The following is a 19,610-nucleotide window of genomic DNA, read 5'->3' as shown; positions in this document are numbered from 1 at the left end:
TGTAATTTCAATTCAGGACTTTTCTTCTGACATTTGTATATCTCTTTGGACAAATATTTGTCTCAGAATACATCTAAATAATGCAGAGCAAGTCTAAATGTAGAACCTGCAGTGCAACTTCATGTAAAATAAAATACAGAGCATCCTTAAACAGAATTTTAATTTCAGTCCTATTTCTATCTCCAAGCTGCATGGTTAGTGGGAGATCTGTAAAAATATGTAACAAAGAAAGATCGGCCTTGTACCTTCTGTATCCGATCTTGTGGGCCAGGCCTCCAGACATATTGCTGGACTGGTCACTTGACATGTGAGATGGGTTCTTCATCTTCATCAGCTCTTCAAATCGGGGGCGGTGATTGGGTGGCACAAAAGGTCTGCAAAAACATCCCAAACTATTAGTCCACAACAAAAGAACTGTTTTCTTCAGTCAACCCATATGACCCTGTGAAAGTACTGCCTGCATATGTTTTGACATTTTTCAGCACCCAGAAATGCACCGTAAGAGGACAAAATGTGAGAGTCATTTCTAATGTTTTGAATGTTTTTTTTAGTCAAAAACTGCACTCTGCAACATTTACACTATGTGTTATCCAGTGCTTAACATCATGAACATCAATCTAAGCATCTGGGTTGTGATGACATGTATCAGATAAGTCAGCAAATCTGACCACCCAATCCTGTAAGATGCATCTTAGGACAAGCATGGGTTGTTGAAGATCAGTTCTAATCCAGACCTTCACAGGTACTGTCTGTAAAAACGGTCTAACTTAACTATACATAACCATGCCACAGTGTCCAAAACAGGTGCATTTACAATCATGGCCTTAAAATTTGTCATGTGAAACAAATAAGTTGCTGCATAATTAGGCATGGCAGTTCCAGTAGACTTGTATAACAGATGTGTTTTTGCAGCTTTACAACTGCTGAGCTACAGCTGGTCTAGTGTACATATGTGTGATGCTAAAAATAATTAATCTGTTACTCAGGGGTTTTCTGAGAGAAAAATACATCTGAGGTTTGATTATTAATTAGGGTGAAATTTTCAGAACATTCTTATGAAACTGGACTCTGTCTAAATAGGAAAAATTAGAGTCATTTTAAGCAAGTTTGTACCTGATTTGCCTGAGAACCCGTCGTTGATGTGGAGTTTTAAGAATGACACCAAGTGCCTCACAAAACACATCCACATCCCGATCCTCAGCATATTGCTTGAGTATTCCCACAACGGCCATCTTCTTCTCGTAGTCATCTCCAAGGATGAGGTTCATCTGTAACAGAACAACAAGTAGAGGATAGTGGGCAGTTAAAGAAGGCCTGGGTCCATCTATAGCAGAACAACAAGTAGAGGATTGTGGGCAGTTAGAGAAGGCCTGGGTCCATCTATAGCAGAACAACAAGTAGAGGATTGTGGGCAGTTAGAGAAGGCCTGGGTTCATCTATAGCAGAACAACAAGTAGAGGATTGTGGGCAGTTAAAGAAGGCCTGGGTCCATCTATAGCAGAACAACAAGTAGAGGATTGTGGGCAATTAGAGAAGGCCTGGGTTCATCTATAGCAGAACAACAAGTAGAGGATTGTGGGCAGTTAGAGAAGGCCTGGGTCCATCTATAGCAGAACAACAAGTAGAGGATTGTGGGCAGTTAGAGAAGGCCTGGGTCCATCTATAGCAGAACAACAAGTAGAGGATTGTGGGCAGTTAAAGAAGGCCTGGGTCCATCTATAGCAGAACAACAAGTAGAGGATTGTGGGCAGTTAGAGAAGGCCTGGGTTCATCTGTAACAGAACAACAAGTAGAGGATTGTGGGCAATTAAAGAAGGCCTGGGTTCGTCTGTAACAGAACAACAGATCAGTGTGTGAAATAGTTTCCAGATTTTGCTAGCCAGTCAGGCTAGTTATGCCTGAAAGTTTAGCCAACAAAATATTTAACAACCCTAAAATTTGAATGTAAAACCTAAGCAAATTATTACACAAAATAAGATATTGTCAGTGTGACACAGGTTTTATCATGAAGCATATTTTTATCAGGCAATAATCAAGGATGATTTGAAAGTGTATAGTATAACTTAACAAGTCGGAGAGAGTGCCATGTGTACAAAATGACTCCATGAAAATCAAACTGAGAGTCAGGCCAGTGAGTATGGAGATTTACTGGCCCAATGGATTTTTACTAGCCTGGGCTAGTGGGCTAGTGGGCTAGAGGGCTAGAGGCTATTTTGCACACTTTAACAGATAGAGTGTATTGGGCAGTGAAAGGAAGCCAAGGTTCATCTGTGTCTGAACAAGTAGAGAGTCGTCAAGAAGTCACCTCATTCACAGGTGACGCGTCCACTATACCCTGAGAAACTTCTACCCTATTAGTTTTTATGCTGCGTAACATTATCACAATGAACATCTAAGGTAAAATAATTAATAATTGCAACAACTGGTTCACAGGCATAATGGAAACCAGCCCTTTCATAAAATGTATTTCACAGTTTTCAAGAAACATGTGAATCTGTCTTTCAGGTCAATATTACAATGGGTGCATGTGAGGCTTGTCTCCAAGATGCTGGAATTGATGCTGAGTTACTTCCCTTTAGCATATCAGTAACCCATGATGCTGGGTTCGAATTCCAGTTCACCCTAGTTATGTTGTTTAGGTGTGTAAGCACCTGCTCAAAGCATGTTAAACCCTACTTACAATTCAACTGTAAATATAAATGAAAAGTTGTGAAGTATTCCCAGCCTTTCTCCAGAAATTCCATTCAGTGTAAAATAGAAATTATCTCAGACTTGATTCACACTGATTTTGCAAAACATTCATATTAATTATTATATCATGTACTTTGATTATGTTGTGATTCATCATTATATTCTGATTAGCTTGACACTGTGTATAAATACTTTCATCATTTGTTGTTATATACTTGTATTGACTCTATGAATGCAAGACAAATTTCCCTTGTGGGACAATAAAGTTTATCTTCTCTTAATAGGGGAAGTGGAGTAGCTGAGAGGTTCTTGTCTACTAGTTACTCTTAAACATAAATTCAATTCCCCTTATGGGTACAATGTAATCACCTCATTTCTGGTGTCACTGCAAAGATATTATGCTGGAATATTGCTAAAAGCAGAATAAAACTTAACTCACTCACTCTCTATAATATTATATAACGGTTGTAGAACATGATCAAAACCGTGTTTACCTAAATAATTCCAAACCCCTATATTTCAAGACAACAAAGCCAGAATACGTAGAAATATTCCATCCACTAAAAGGCTTTCCTCCTAAAACAGTGGCACTTAATGGCCGCCATCTGGTGCCTCAAACCATCAACAATCAATGGTCCGATGAGAAACCCTTGTCAGATTTAATTAGTTCTGAGGAACGCTTCATTAAAGTTTAAAGGGTGTCTAATAAACACTGGGAGTCTCTATGGGCAAGAACAACACACTGCAATCAATAAGACTAGTAGGAAAGGTTTTACTCTTTTCTCCTTATGTTGGGGACCGATATCTCATGTACAACCTGAGCAAGTGATGGCTTCAAATGGCTGTGATAAATCAAAGTGTTGTTCAGTTTAAGTAAAACCTTCAGTCATATTGCACGTCTGTGTGAATTGCTTTCGTAGGCTTGGATGTCAGTCTAATATCTCATCTTTGAAATGAACATGTTTAACAGAAAAAAAAAGTCTTAAATTATCGTCATAAAATCAAATAAGAAAGGAGTCTGGGTGCTTTCTCTGTGACATTCCTAAAGCAGCAGAAGTCTAGACTTGCTAAATGTTACACACTTTCACAGGCTGTCTTTGTTTCAGGGTCTGTATGAATTTAAATGGTCTATATTTTTCATGTGAATTATGAATCATAAATCAAGGAAGAAGGCTAATACCAATTGTATGCTCCACACGTTATTTCTACATTTCATGCTTTTAGCAGATCTGAATGTTACAACTGTCCAGTTGATAGATCACAGTTTTAGACTTGTTTTAGTATCTTTAGTGTGATTAGAACTGGCTTGTCACTCTGAAGAACCTTGTTTGATTTCCTTTGTGGGAAAACTAGACTTGTTTCATTTAGAGCTATCCTTGTAAAAAGGGAGGAAAATATTGCAGTTCTGGGGATGAGAGACAAGACTTATGGTTGCCTGATTTATTGTTTAATGCTGCACTCCACAATATTCTAGCTACATAATAATAGAGTCTGAACCAGAGAATCCAGTGATCAACAGCATGACCACTGATCTACCCAGTTGCAATGCCATAACATGATCACAACCAAGTCAGTGACTCTGACCACCTGATCCCATTAGTCCCCTCTAACTGCAAGCATGGGTTGCTGAAGACCAATTCTAACCCGGATCTTCAAGGAGAGACAAGCATGGGTTGCTGAAGACCAATTCTAACCCAGATCTTCAAGGGGAGACAAGCATGGGCTGCTGAAGACCAATTCTAACCCAGATCTTCAAGGGGAGACAAGCATGGGTTGCTGAAGACTAATCCTAATCTGGATTTTCACAGACAGAGGAAGTATTGGGATGAGTGAGTCTGTACAGTTTTATGCCATTTTTGGCAATATTCCAACAACCACAGGGAGAAACCAGATATGGCATTCACACACTGGACCCAAGTGGCAATCGAACCTGGGTCTCCAGCATGACGAGCAGATGCACTAACCATCAGGCTACACAATGCCCCTCCCCAACAGACTTATTTTGTATGTGTCAGAGACACCCTGCAGCATAATACTAGTGGGCATAATCAAACCAGAAGATTTGAAGACTGACCACAGTGACCTACTTGATGTTCAGGGGTCAGCGACATGTGTCACACCTAAATCTATATATGTTATCACACTCAGCTTAACTAACAGTCATGGGTCAGTACTTCATAAATACATCTATCTGGGTTTGTATCCCTACATTAACAACTGAGAAATCTAATTGTTTATTATGAAATTAAGACATCTGGAAATCTATGACAAGAAAAACGGAGGGAGGTTTACTGTTCAGTGGACGGCAAAATTTGTGGTCAGTTACATTCACATTTTCCAAAATTTCATATGCTCCTAAAATCATAGCAGCATTATTGTGACATATTTGCAGTGCAGTGACTTCTGTGTTGGTGTTGAGAGCTTTTAAGATGCACAAAGCAATCAGTTTATCATTCTTACCCAAATGGAGCCAAAACTATATGCAAAGTTATGCACCATCTGTGAACACCATCAATTCATGAGGTTCTTCTTACGCAGCAGAAAATTTGTTGATAAAACAATGAATATTCATATTGAGTCCAGTAAATGGACTGAAAAATCGTTTGTTAGTTCTGTCATTTTTTGCAGTAAATCGGGATTAGTAGGAGATCAAAACTGCGTAACAGATACGATGGACAAGATTCATTCTGACATTGCAGCCATTTGTCTCTCAACACCATTGAGTCTCTTACACAATCTATAAGTCCTGGACTTCTAGCCCGATAGTCAGACTCAATAGGTGGATGAATATCTATATATCCTTGTAATATTCCTTTGTGTGCAGTTTGGGCTTCACCAATAAAACATGTGCAAAATCAATAAATCTACATAATGGTGATAAACGCATGCATGCACACCTCGCTATAACAACACCTGTTTTTAGGACACACTATACCCCATGATCAATTGATAGTTCTTAATTATTTTTTTCATCGATAACATATTGCAGTTAAAACAACTGTGTTATCTATTTGTTGGGTAATTGTTACAGTTGAAAGGAGTTTTAAAATGAGGTATGTGTAGTAATATGAGAAAATAAGGACCACCTGCTGCACATCTCAATAATAATGGATGGCGCGTGAGCTGTGGTAGTCTAAATGTCTGCTACTGATCGGAATATCAAACGCAACATTTCCCTCTGATACTGCCCAGTTGATACTTTCACAGTTGCCTCTTCATTACGTGATGAGATTTTTTTACACTTCATAACATTCACTTTTCCTGATTCCAAAATGGTGAAACTTGCACGCTTAATATCTTCACCATGCTGTATCATCTAATGAGTTTAAACATTATTCAAAATTATGAAAACATTGTCATTACAAAAATGGATATCCCAAAAAATGTCAGTTAATTCTAATAGCTAACATTTTTATAATGGCGGTAACTAGCACTGAAGTTATTAAAAAAAATGAAGAATAATATTGAGTGTTCAATATGTTAAAGGTGTGGCCAAGTGATGTCATCTGCTACACCTAAATTTCTTATCATTTGATGCTGTTGTCTGAAACACTCGTATTCCAAGCCTCCTTACAACCTTTAACTGTCAACCATTCAGAAGATGAATCTGCAAATATTTTAATGAAGAGATTTAACAATATTCCTAAGTTAGATTTGAACTGACTGTTCAGTGGAAGGTTTCAAATGTATGCAGTTTAGGTTTGTTTTCACATTTTGAGCAGTTGTGAAAAAAAAAGATTTAAAATGCTTATGAAAGTAGAACCTTTTCAGCAATAATTTACACTCCTTTTTTCTGTAATAGATGTGGTATATACACAAAATAATTGTCTTAGCAGGGGGTATTTTTAAGATTACCTACCGAATGATCACGAATTTGGTTTTAAGACAAGGCAAGTGTGGTATTAAACTGACAACCGACACTGTTTTAGAAACTTTTCTATCAATGTCAGTGTCTTCTGTTAAATTTAGAAATCCATGGTAAAATTTGTGCTTATCCTACATGAGTGGAAATGTTATAGCCCAAAAAATGCCAGCAATTTAAAAAATACTTGAAATGAGTCAGGAATAGGGGTGAAACGGAATACTGTGGTATTAGTAGATATTTGGCCTTCGGTTCGGTATACCGTAACTAACTAAAAAATTTGGTAGATTCGGTTTTCATTCCGTCATTTTCTAAAACTTTTAATACCTTTTCTAAAATGTCTACAAATCGAATCATGTTGTTCAAGTCTATGCATTCTTAGATAATCGCCATTTTCCTGGAAGTAAGCTCGGAATTACAGAGAATGTCGTCTACTTAGATTTACAAGCCAGCAAGATATCAGAACCTGGGTTTCTGCTTCAGCTATTTAAAATAAATATATTTGTCAAGTAGTGTTATACCTTCTGTAACTTTGTGCATTATGTAAACATATTTTCTGGATCAAAGACGAGTTGTTACATATCGTACATATGAAATTCCGGCTGGGTTTTTCCAAATATGACTGGTAGAATACGTTAGACTTTAGAATAAATGCAAAAATCATCTGATACATAAAAAACCCTAGTTTCTTAATTTTAGTACAACCACAAATGGTTTATGAATAAAAACCACAAATGGTTTATGAATAAACATCTAGAACATGAACAGTGGATTTTCTGAGAACATATCATATTGACAGGTAAATTTTGTTACGTGACGTGGCAAAACTTACCTCTCATATGTTCTCAGTATATTCTATCTAAGAATTTCGTAATTGTAATATTGCAACTATTCCAAATTCATACATGTCTGAGATTTTGTACTATTTATTGAATTAACGTTCAACAGATAAGCTCATTGGAATTACGATCAAATGAGTTCTCAATCTTACGTAAATGTAACTGAACTACCGTATGCTGAATAATCAGTGTTGAATTTTGCAGCTCATGTTTCAGTACAATCAATTAAGAAAACATTTTCAAAAATTCATTCATACTAAAATAACAAAACTACCTACTTGATACACATCATTGATTACTTAGAGGTTATTATATGAGTGCCCATGTCATGCTATGCCTGAATATAGACACTCGTGTCATAACATAGTATCTTATGGGCACTCATATAATGTTTGAATTTATTACTGAAGTTGTTAAATTCAGGAAAATCAACCCGAATCTACCTTCAGAAATGAGGTGGCTACCCACAGTTGCACCATGTAGAACACAGCATCACAGAAGAACTGTGACATTATGGCATTGTTCATGATGTCACGTTACCATGGCAATGTGATACTTTGCCCTAGGGCATCATATGAAAAATATGAACGCTGATATGACTTCGTCCTCGTAGGTAACAAACTTTGATGTGTTTCAACAACTGGTCAGCTATGAATGAGATGACTTGATCTGAAATTAGGTGTTACTTTAGACATGTCATTATTCGGCATAACTGTAACATCAAGATGAGATATGGAATACATACTGTTATGAGCAAAAGCTATGAACGCACAAGGGATCACCTGCCATTTGCTATCCAGTTCTTATATCTTGTGTTAATTTATTTAATTTATTTAATATAATTTATATAATGACAGTTTTGTTCATTCAAAATATCAAAGATTATGGTAAGTTTTTGCATGTTATTAAGCAATGTAAGGTCTAGTTTGGCTCTTGCTGCCAATTTTCTGCATAATGATAATATCTCATATACTGAACCAAGATGGACCAAGGCCTTGTACCACAATACGTGCTGTACTGTGTACCGTTTCACCCCAAGTCAAGAATGAATTCATAAATTGATGCAGCTGGTCAGTTTACCATTTTGTAGCTTGGGACCTTTTTTAACTGGTACCTCACAATTTAAAGGTTTTGAGTTATTTGAACCTCTGAAATAGGGTCAGGTAAATCACTGAGTCACTGGATGGATGACCATACTTGCTAGCTTGATTCCTGAGAGTTTCTTAACTTCAGTCCCGGCCTCACATTGGGCATGTGAGTTTGTCTCTGTTCACCTAGCTGAAAATGGGTACCCAGTGGGATAAGTCATGTGACTATTAGCCTTCTAGCCTCACAGGCAGCTTGGGCTATGCGGAGAAATAAAGATCAGATTGTGTGTTACCACTTTACGAATGTGCCTTGTACATGGAAAAGATGCATAATAAATTCACAAGTATTATAGAGCATGAATGATTATAAAGAATGATTTGTTTCTCTCCTGTCAAGACATATTCTCATTCAATACTCAAATTCAAGGTCCAAACTGAATCACTTGTACGAATTCTTTATTTGTTATTTACTGTAAATCATGAAATTAATGCGTCATGAACTTAATGCGAGTCTAAAATGCGTCATGAAATTAATGCGAGCTCAGGAAGCTGTGTTGATCAGAAAATGCGACACCCTGATTCTTTGTTGTTCATTTTCTTTTCATTTCTTATTACCACACACTAGTTACCTGAATTGAACTTGTTAAGCATTGAATGGAATGGAGCTAACAATGTTTTGATTATGCTGCCATGTTTGATCATTTGATTGCTTTCTACTACTTGTCTTATGACAACAATTGATGGTGAATTCAAGGTGGCCATGAAGAACCAATTTATTAATTGGTATGCCAACAAAGTGTTAGACAATTTCACAGGTTCCAAAAAGGACTTGTGGATTTACGAATAAGTGTGATGAAGCCTCTACATGCCAAATGGATGGAGGCCGCGATTGCAAAGGTGAGCAAAGATCGCTAAATGATCCTGTGTGGCTGGAGAATGTCCGGTCTGGCTGATGTGCCTCAATGACTTTGAACAATTGACAGTGATTATTGTAACCAGTGATAACTGACTTGCGATACCCGTAATGAGGAAGTGACCTGTGTTGTCTGGTGTAGTCAGAGTCAACACTTCTGCTTAGTGACAAAATTTGCCGATGAATAATTTCAATAGGTATTAAGTAGTGTCAATGAAAGGAAGAGATTTCTGTTTATTCAAAAGTACACCCCCAGACTGAAATGCGTCATTTTAATAATGCGACACATGTACAGACGCATTTTTCGCATTAATAAAATGTTCGCATTAATTTCATGATTTACAGTACCCTTTACATGACACAAAATCTAAACACCACTCGTGACTTGTAAATTGAGGATACTGTGACCTTAGTATCACTCATCACTCGGTATCACACCTGTTTTTGTGTGATCTCATTCCAAACATGTAGGGCTGAGTATTGCCAAGATTTTTGTATTGTGTGATAAGTGTGTGATATAGTGTGATAAGTGTTAGCATACTGCAATATGTATTGCAATATATTGTGAACATGGAACACATGGTTTAAAGTAATGTAACTATTGCTCCCTTTCTTGTAAAACAATACCACTGGCCACCGTCAGGACCCAGATGTGAATGTACTTCGCTTTAAAGTTTGGAACTCGAGGATCCGTGAAGGTCCCGGGGTAGAATAGGCCATCAGCAACCCATGCTTGCCATAAAAGGCGACTCAGCTTGTCGTAAGAGGCGACTAACGTGCGGCACAAGGCCTACATATTGCTATCATCTGGTACTTTGTGTATGAGTGAGTGAGTGTCTTTAGATTTCAACAATATTCCAGCTGTATAGTGGCAGTCTGTAATAAATAAAGTCTGGACAAGACAATCTTCTGATCAACAGCATGATTATCAATCAGTACTTATAGGAACCAATGACACGGGTCAACAAAGTCAGCAAGCCTGACCACCCAATCCTGTTAGTCGCCTTTTATGAAAAGCATAGTCGTCTTTCATGGCAAGCATGGGTTGCAGAAAACCTATTCTACCCGAAATCTTTATGGGTATCTATGATTTAAAAACGTAATAAATATACAGATACTGAATCCTCAGACAGTTGTCATTTAACCAAAGGATGATGGATTACAAAGGCTTTACTGCAGTTGTCGTTGTGCACAGTTTCCTGTAATCAATATCACAATAACTAGTATCAGTGCACAGTGATAAATGTGCACCAGTTGTCCTCACACACATACAGTATACCAGTAATTCAATTCACCCAATTTACCCAGGTGTTGGTAGTGTCCTTCAATATCAGGGGTTTGCTGGGATAGTTTTACAGGATGGGTGATGACGCTGGAGATGCGGGTTTACTTCTTACAAGTTGGTTCTCCAAATGAGATATCTGACATTATTTTTATGGAACCATTTAATTTATCAATCCTACCAGGGACACTCTTACAAAGGGAGCCCTCCTCGAAAAGCCCCTTATAGGTGGCTACATGACCAGTCGTTACATGACCAGTGCAGCCAGTATGACGGTAGCTTAGTATTAAGGATTGAGCATGGTTTATTTTCAACAGCTGATTAAATTTGCTGAGTGTTGTGGCAATTGAAAACCTACATGTAGAAGATAAGGTAACTATTTTGTCAATTCAGTTTAAGTCCAATAATTGTTTTCAGTGTCAGTATTAGTACAGTAGATTTGTAGTAAAGTTCCATGTCAGCATGTTACAGCTGACTGACTTCCATTCTCGGTACACTGTGAAGATAGACTAAACTGTGCCAACAAAAACTTCTTTCACACATTCGTTTAATTTTTAGAAGAGAAATATACCTTTAGTTGAAATGTGTTTCAAGTAATAGTGATAGTTTTATAACTTAAAAAACTTGTTAGGGTGTATTGAGGTGTGTCTCAGTTTTGACTTAAGTTTGAGTGTTTACTCAAATTTGAGTAAACACAGGACAATTCATTTCCCAGAATGAACTGAAATCAATATTAAACTCAAACACAGGGGACAATTTCAGTTTGGTTGATAGATTAATCAAGTATGTATGTTTTTTTTTTATTTCATAAATAGTTGAGTTATTAAGATTCAGCTGTTTCATTTTGTCAAACTCAGTTTGAAATTTGAATTTGTTGATCTTAGTATTTGACAAAACTGGAAAGGTGTTTACAACGCTTTGTGATCGTTTTAAACTCTCTGTTTTTGAGGGGTGTGTGACAATCTCAGGTAACATTTTCTTAATGTCCATGCCATTTCCCCAGGCAATAACAGAGGCCCAGATAAGCTGCATATCAGGGTAAAACACACATACAAAATTTTCCATTACGTATTGAAAAATATTTGTTGCGTGCTAATTACGCACTGAAAATGTTAAATATGGAAAAAGTTTAAAACACATAACTACAGAATATATTCATAAAAGTCACTTGACCTAGATTGCCATGAAGTGTCAATATAGGATGAGTGATTTTTTAATGAAAATCTCCATTATGTTTAAGTTGGTTGTGATTAGGTGTGACATGAGGCAGAACATACCTGCTTAGTATAATTACTCAATGATGAGGTGTTTAAAAACACTGAAATACTCACTCAATATTCATACCACCTACTCCCAAAATACAGTGGGTACAGTACCCAGAGCTCTGCAATAAGATATCTAAATTAATTACTAATGTAAACAAATGTCCCAATGTAGATTGTTTTTAAAATGGGCAGATGATGTTAAGACGTGCTCTAGTGATAGTTTTGCGTTCTTTAACATGTTTGGGGAAGGATGGCCATGGTGTTATTCTTTCATTCGTTCATTTATGTATTTCTTTGTCCTTTTTCTTTCTTTCTTTCATTCATTCATGAATAATTCTTGCCCTGAATGAATGAATGAATGAATGAATGAATGATTATCCCTGATGCTACATGGTTTTGTTAAGTTCCCCAACTGCAGGCCCTTCAAAGAGTTGAAGCTGAAAACAGTCATCAAGACGCTGCAAACTTAGATATAAAACCTGTATCAAATGGTATACCATTAAATAACTAGGTCCTGTTTAGTTCAGTTTTAGCCGACAGCCATGGTTTCTATCAACCTGCAGTGTATATCATGAATGTTTTCCATTATTTGTAAAATGAACGCTCAGTGTGTGATGTCAAGGAGACATATCTGATCAACTTCAGTGTGTCAGCAGTATGAATATTACTTTCAATATTTCAATGTTTTTTCATACGGGCCTTATTTCATACACTAGTACGAGCCTGGTATTTATATCATGAATGTGTTGATTAATTTGAAAAAGATACTGTTTGGCAGTATAATGATGGTCAACGAGACATATCTGATCAGACTTGAGTCATACAAACATCCGAGACTCTTGACATTTTTTCACATATGAATATATTGTTGTTTAATGTCCAGTTCGTGCCTGGCGATGTTGGGTGTAATAAAGAAACGCCCAGGTTGCAGCAGCACATGTTGCAGTGTTGACTCCCATGCTGCCTCCCATCCTTGAGAACAATGAGCAAACACTCCACACACAAACACCAGCATAATACACATCAATACACAGGCGGGCGTGACTGGGAGCTGGTGACATTACCACTCTGGTCCACCCTCTCATGGACATTGATTCACTGAAGCCAAAAGTTAATGTTTGCGGGATAGGTAGGTATAGTATCAGAGCACCTTGGTCTTTTAGGAGGTGCAACCAGGGGTACTGTAGCTCACCTAGTCCACTGATTGACTGATGATAGTTGTGACACTCCATCAGCCATATGTAGCGACAGCTAACAGTCAGCTTTTATTGAACACCTGCCCAGCTGTGTCACAGAGAGAGAGTGGGACATTAATGAATGTGAGAATAGCTGCCTGCTTTCAAACTTATGGCTAGCAGAAATTTGGTTAGAGTAATGATTCTGAACTGTCCTGCAGCAAGCTGGCTTATAAAATTTAAAATTTTACTTTCATGCCCTTATTTGCTTGATTAAAACTAAAATGGTTTGCCTGTTCAGTATAAAAATAATATTGATAATGATAAATGTACCATACAAATCAATGCTTACATTGACTGGGATTAGCGTTATCCCCACTTAATCTTGTTCAAACATTGTAATGCTGTCAAAAATCTCTACAAACATCAAATGACTATAAATTACTTATGTGTGTGATTAAGGTTTGAATTACTTGTTTTGCTGATAGATTAACTGGGCATTAGAACTTATCATTACTTATCTTTATCAAGTGATACAGCTGTGGCTACAAAAGTAAGACATACTGGCATCTCCTGACATATTCAATAATTCTGATTAGGGGTATCAACAGGTATGTTTATTTATTACTGTGTTTAATGATACAGCAATACAATACTGTATAGATATATTGCCCACGCTCAATACAGATAGTATTGTGATACGAGGGTCAGAACAAAATACACTGATTTGCAACTCCTGAATTGCAGCAAATACAGTTAATTACATTACAGAGCTCCAGACAATTTTACAAGCAATTGGGTATTTACCCCCACATCTGTTTATGTATGAGTAATTGCATTTTTTGAGGAGTAACTAGCATCTTGTATGCAGGGTGCTGATCTGTGAGTAAATGATTAAATAAGCATAGGCAGAGTAAGAATGTTGTGTCTACCTTGTCATGGAGGTCTCTGGCCCTCTGAACCCGGTGTCTGGCTGGTGTGGACTTGTTCAGATTTTTCTCCACTTGCAACATGTTCCCTGTCCTTCCAACCGGGATGGTCAGGAGACTCATTCGCCCTGCCTTGGATAGTCTCCCCACATCGTCTAAACTCAGGGCAGGCTGGTTGTTCACCTCAAGAATCACATCACCTAGAAGCAACAATGTTAGTGAGTCATTTGGGTTTCATCTGATAGGTATGATGGGTAGCCTAGTGGTTAAAGTGTTCACTCAGTCCATGTTCAATTCCCCACCTGGTTTAATAATATGTGAAGGCCAATTCAGGTGTGATGTTGCAGTCCTGAACATTGCAAAGTGGCATAAAACTAAACTCTCTCACTCACTCTATCATAATCAATTTTCTGGTATATTCTGCATATGTGGTGAAATCCTCGTCCAAAACGGATATTTAAAATTGATATTTCACTGACCTGAGGCCTAAGTCTGGATAGTCAGCAGTGTTGACAGATACTACAGTGTTTACGAGTGGTGTTTCAAAGTAACAGCACATTGCGTCCTGTAAGTTTCAGATGTCTGTCTGACCCACTGAAAATTCACAGGACCCACAGAATAAAATTAAACACACATTTCAGATTTAACATTTCTTATAACTGGCATTGAAATTATTAACATATGACGACAAACATTATAAACATAAATTTATAAACAGTGAAGAAGTGTCACATGCCACAAATAAGAACTTCAGACAAAGTCATTGTAATATATTCAGTCAGACAATGAGGCTGGCAGGTTGGGGACTTCTGTCTGACCATTGGAAAATCTGTCAGATTTGTCAGAGGGTCAGACACTATTCGTGAACACTGATACTAAGGTTGAAATATTAATGTTTTTACATCAATGGATGGATGGACTGAGTAGTTCTCTAGAAGGTTGCAGAGTCTGTCCCTTCGTTTTCCAGGATCTGATACTCAAGGGTTATATAGAGAATCTCTCCCAAGTGTCTACTGATATCAAATGTATCAACATGAGTTGATAAAGTAACAAATATCCAAGGCTTGCCAAGGACATTTATACCTTTATCAATGAGTGTTGATATAATTGATATCAGTATATACGAGGGTGAGATTTTATTTATCATCCAAAAATCATTCCTTATTAGTTTTAATGAAAAATGTACAACCCAGCGGTGGCATCTGATTTGCAGTGCAATGATGTCATAGCACTGTGATGTCATCAAGTTCATGATGTTATAGCATTGTCGGGGTATTGTGCAAAATCTACTGCTAAAACAATATCTCCTAGTAAATATTGTCTGATCTCACACTAGCGATATCTCTTGTGGAACAGAGTTTTGGATGATAAACGCAGACATTACCTGATACTCATGGGTTATGAAAAGATATACCATGATATATCTGAAGTACTCTTCAAACAATCATGGCCTGACACACCCAGTTACTAATCTGAAAAACATTCGCATTGCTTCTTTATGTCCCAAATGATTTAGCATTTACATGAAAAGAATTATGAACGTTTGGATAAAAGTGAGGAGTATAGTGTGAACACATGTCCAATATCCAGAATCAGTACCATAATCACAGACAAGATGACCGTGACATGTTTGTTTAATCCGCACTCAGCACTATTCCATGTTTCCAGCTACAGGGCTGTGGTCTGTCAATAATACAGTCTGGACTAATATATAAATAACTAAACGCAGTGATTGACATCAACAGCATCAATGTATGGAATAGGGACATGATGACCAAGTCAACAAGCGTGACCATGAGACACATTATAGTCTCGATGACCACACCTTACAACAATCATGGGTTGATGAACACGAATTCAAACCCAGATCTTTACAGCTCCTGTATAATGTGATCATCATCAGGTATGCATTCAAAAATATTTTTAAACATGTAGAGAAATATAGTGAATAGCTTATTTTTCAAACTGAAAAAGAAACAAAAAGCAATCTAGTCCTGCATTATTTTATCTTCCTATTTTCTATCACAATTTTCAATGACTGATAGGAAACAAATATTGGTTTTTGAACAACCAAAACACAAAATTTAACATATATCTTCTATCAAATCCTCCAGTAGTCTCTGATGTACTGAACCATAGAGAAATGATTCCTGATTGCCAGGAACATTAATATTGCAGACACAGTTGTAAATAAACCATGCATGCTGGTTGTTACTGTAGTAATTAGGCTGATGGGTGCTGTTAAGATAGCACTGGCCATATGCCTTGGTGACCACACTAGGAATGATCCTGGTGTGCTCTTTGGTGTGGTTGCAGTACCAGTGTTCATTATACCCCTTGGCAATGGAAGGACAACCAAAGATTTGAAACTGGAAACATGTAGTGTTATACGGCATTGTGGACTGACTGACTGATTGGTTGGTTGGTTGGTTGGTTGATTAGTTGGTTTGTTTGAAACTGGTAACCTAGAGTGTTATGCAAATTTAGCTTATGGATTGATTGACTGGGATGGTTGATTGATTGATTGATTGAATTTGATTGATTGATTGATTGTGTGTGTGTGTGTGAGTGTGAGTGAGTGCATGAGTGAGTGATAAAAAAAAGAATAAAAAGAGACATTTCGGGGTTACCTTTTAACAAATGGTGCACCAGTCAATAGACATCAGGTAAAGACCGACTGACAAGAAATCTGTGCCCCACCTTTGAGCACTTGTAATGCTACAACCACCTCAAGTATAATTCAAAGTATGTGAGTTAGATCTCCTTTGTGCGATGTGGAACTGATTTCAGTTTCAGTCCACGGAATCCATCATGATATTTTTGATTCAGAACTTTTAAGCTGTACTGGTAATTTTAATGGATTTCTTTGGATGCTCAGTTTGACTGAACCCTGAACTTTGAACATACAAGATTCTGATTTGGTCAATCCGAGTCTTCAAATCACAAATCATCTCAGATTGAAACAGCTGTTTTGACAATGTATATGGTTGCAAAAATCACAATAGCTCATTCATATATGAAGTATCCTAACTCTAAACAGATAAGTATATTTCCTATATATAACATATGGTACGGCTTATATTTGTATTATACGACAAATGCTGTGAGCATAGATCCACACATTTGGGAACCAATGACATGTGTCAACTAAGCCAGTATGTCTGACCACCTGATCATGTTAGGAGCCTCTTACAATAAGCATGGTTTACAGAAGATTAATTCTAACCTGGATCTTTACAGGCCCATTTGAACCCCACATTGTATCCAAGCTTCACAAACAACATTGTATTAGAGAGCTGAGTGCAATGTGTGTGTGTTAGTTGTTGTTGATATTCTGGGTTGGTAAAACAAAAAATGTGTTTGTTTTTCCATGAAACATGATAAATGTATCTTTATGAAAATGGTAAAGCAGAATTCTTACAGTATGAATGTGTTTTATAAACGATAGGTTTTTTCTTGTGTTTTTATCCAGCATATAGTGGACATAGTGAAAATTGTGACATGTGAATACATGTGATATTATATTGATATACATTTCTTTTTTTAGTGAGCGAGTGAGTGAGTGAGTTTAGTTTTACGCCGCACTCAGCAATATTTCAGTTATGTGGCAGCGATCTGCATATAATCGAGTCTGGACCAGACAATCCAGTGATCAACAACATGAGCATCGATCTGCGCAAATGGGAACCAATGACATGTGTCAAAACCAAGTCAGTGAGCCTGACCACCCGATCCCGTTAGTCGCCTCTTACGACAAGCATAGTCGCCTTTTATGGCAAGAATGGGTTGCTGAAGGCCTATTCTACCCTGGGACCTTCAAAGGTCTCTTTTTTTCATCCATATTCAGAAATATCCCAGCTATATGAAAGTAGCCTGTAAACAGCGGTAACTGAGTTGGTCTTGATAATCCTGTGATTGATACTGCAATCATCAATACGAGGGTACCATGACATGCACTTTACCATGTCAGATGAGACCCATAAGGTCACCTTTTATGAACAGAAAGGTTGCTGGAGACAAATTCCACAACAATCTTGACAGAGTGTTTCCCAATACGCACCTATCCTTAGTCCGGCTCTGTAGGCGGGGCTTCCGAAGTCGACAGCTCCCACAACCAAAGGGCGCCCTTCCACAAGAGTAAATCCGTACCCTGTTGCGTTTCGGGCAGGTATATCCACCTGACACAGACATGACACTACTTCGATTCCGGGGGGCTGGGTACGACTTTGTTTGGCTAGTATTCTCAATGACTCTGCCGACAGAGCCGTCACATCTCGTCCTTCCAGCTGAAGAATCTGGTCTCCAGGCATAAGCCCTGACCGATGGGCAACACTGCCCTTCTCCACATAGATAACATAACATGGACCACGTCCATATATCTGAAAGCCATAAGACAGGGGCCACTTCACTGGCACCCTCAGTGGCATGGCGTCAGTTGAACAATTCACAAATTACTGTACTTGAGATATCACACAGACAAGTTATCCGTCAAAGCATGTGATTCTTCCTATTACATCCTTTCTTTATGTATAGTCCATTTTGTGGTCAGAACAATTCTGAAATTGAAAAACAAATATTAAAACAAAATCTTCGGACAAATGTAGATACAGCATCAAAATCAGATAAAATGATGCACTTGGCATTATCACCAATACTGCATATCTTGACCATGTTGAACACTGGTGCTTGTCACAGTCCATTAGACCATGTGGTCAGTACTCATACAGTTGGTCTATGAACATGTGGACACTGTTTCAAACCTTGTATGATTTTAGTAACATGATACATTCTGTCGCAAGTTCCATGTAACCAAGAAGGTTTGGAGGGTGGGAGGTGTCATACTATTTACTGGATAGTGCTTTTACTGCTGATGAGAGATCTTAAAATATGGGGACTTTTCTAGCATTTGGCCTGGGACTATTAAACTTTACATTTCTTTAAACGCTCACAAATCAGCAGACAATCAATGAATAAACATGATAATTAGTCTGTGATAGGTGAAATGACAGTTATTCTACATAACTCACTCAAACCAAATGTGCAGTGTACTGGTTGGAAAAGAAGAAAGGTGAGAAAAGTTTATAATTTTACATCTATCTCTAAAACCAAAGTCTAAAACATGATAAAATGCAAATATGTACGTACCACATTTCTCACAAACAGAAGTTCTGCATCATTTCAAAATTTACCATTATGATCCAGTACCAACTCAATTAGGTCGAAAGTGCAGTCACCTCGCTTTATAGTCAGAGCTCCTGGATTTCATCTATTATTCACGATCATCACATTAATTTGGATACTCAACATGTGAACTGGAACATCGCCATACTGGCTGAGTTCATCACAGCCAAATACAGACGAAGAAGTACCACTTTACACTCTGCTCACACATACATATTCCAATGTATTGTGTATATCTAACAAGTAATACAGCATTAATCATATTTATATACTGAGCTATTAGGGTGTGTACTTATAAAAATCAATAACACCTTTGTGCCAAATGGTGAATATATTATTGACCATTATGACTGTTATTGAAGAGCACTGCTGGAATATATATCCC

At 37.5% G+C, this 19,610-nt stretch overlaps 1 pseudogene; it reads right to left on the bottom strand.

Annotated features, from left to right (window-relative positions):
* LOC137284120 (delphilin-like) overlaps positions 1 to 18,486 on the bottom strand; it is a 50,683-nt pseudogene extending 32,197 nt beyond the window's left edge.
* Positions 18,487 to 19,610: the final 1,124 nt, after the last annotated feature.

Source organism: Haliotis asinina, chromosome 5 (genome assembly GCF_037392515.1).
Source record: "Haliotis asinina isolate JCU_RB_2024 chromosome 5, JCU_Hal_asi_v2, whole genome shotgun sequence".
Taxonomy (NCBI): Eukaryota; Metazoa; Mollusca; class Gastropoda; order Lepetellida; family Haliotidae; genus Haliotis; species Haliotis asinina.
This window is presented reverse-complemented; position numbering and strand designations above follow the sequence as displayed.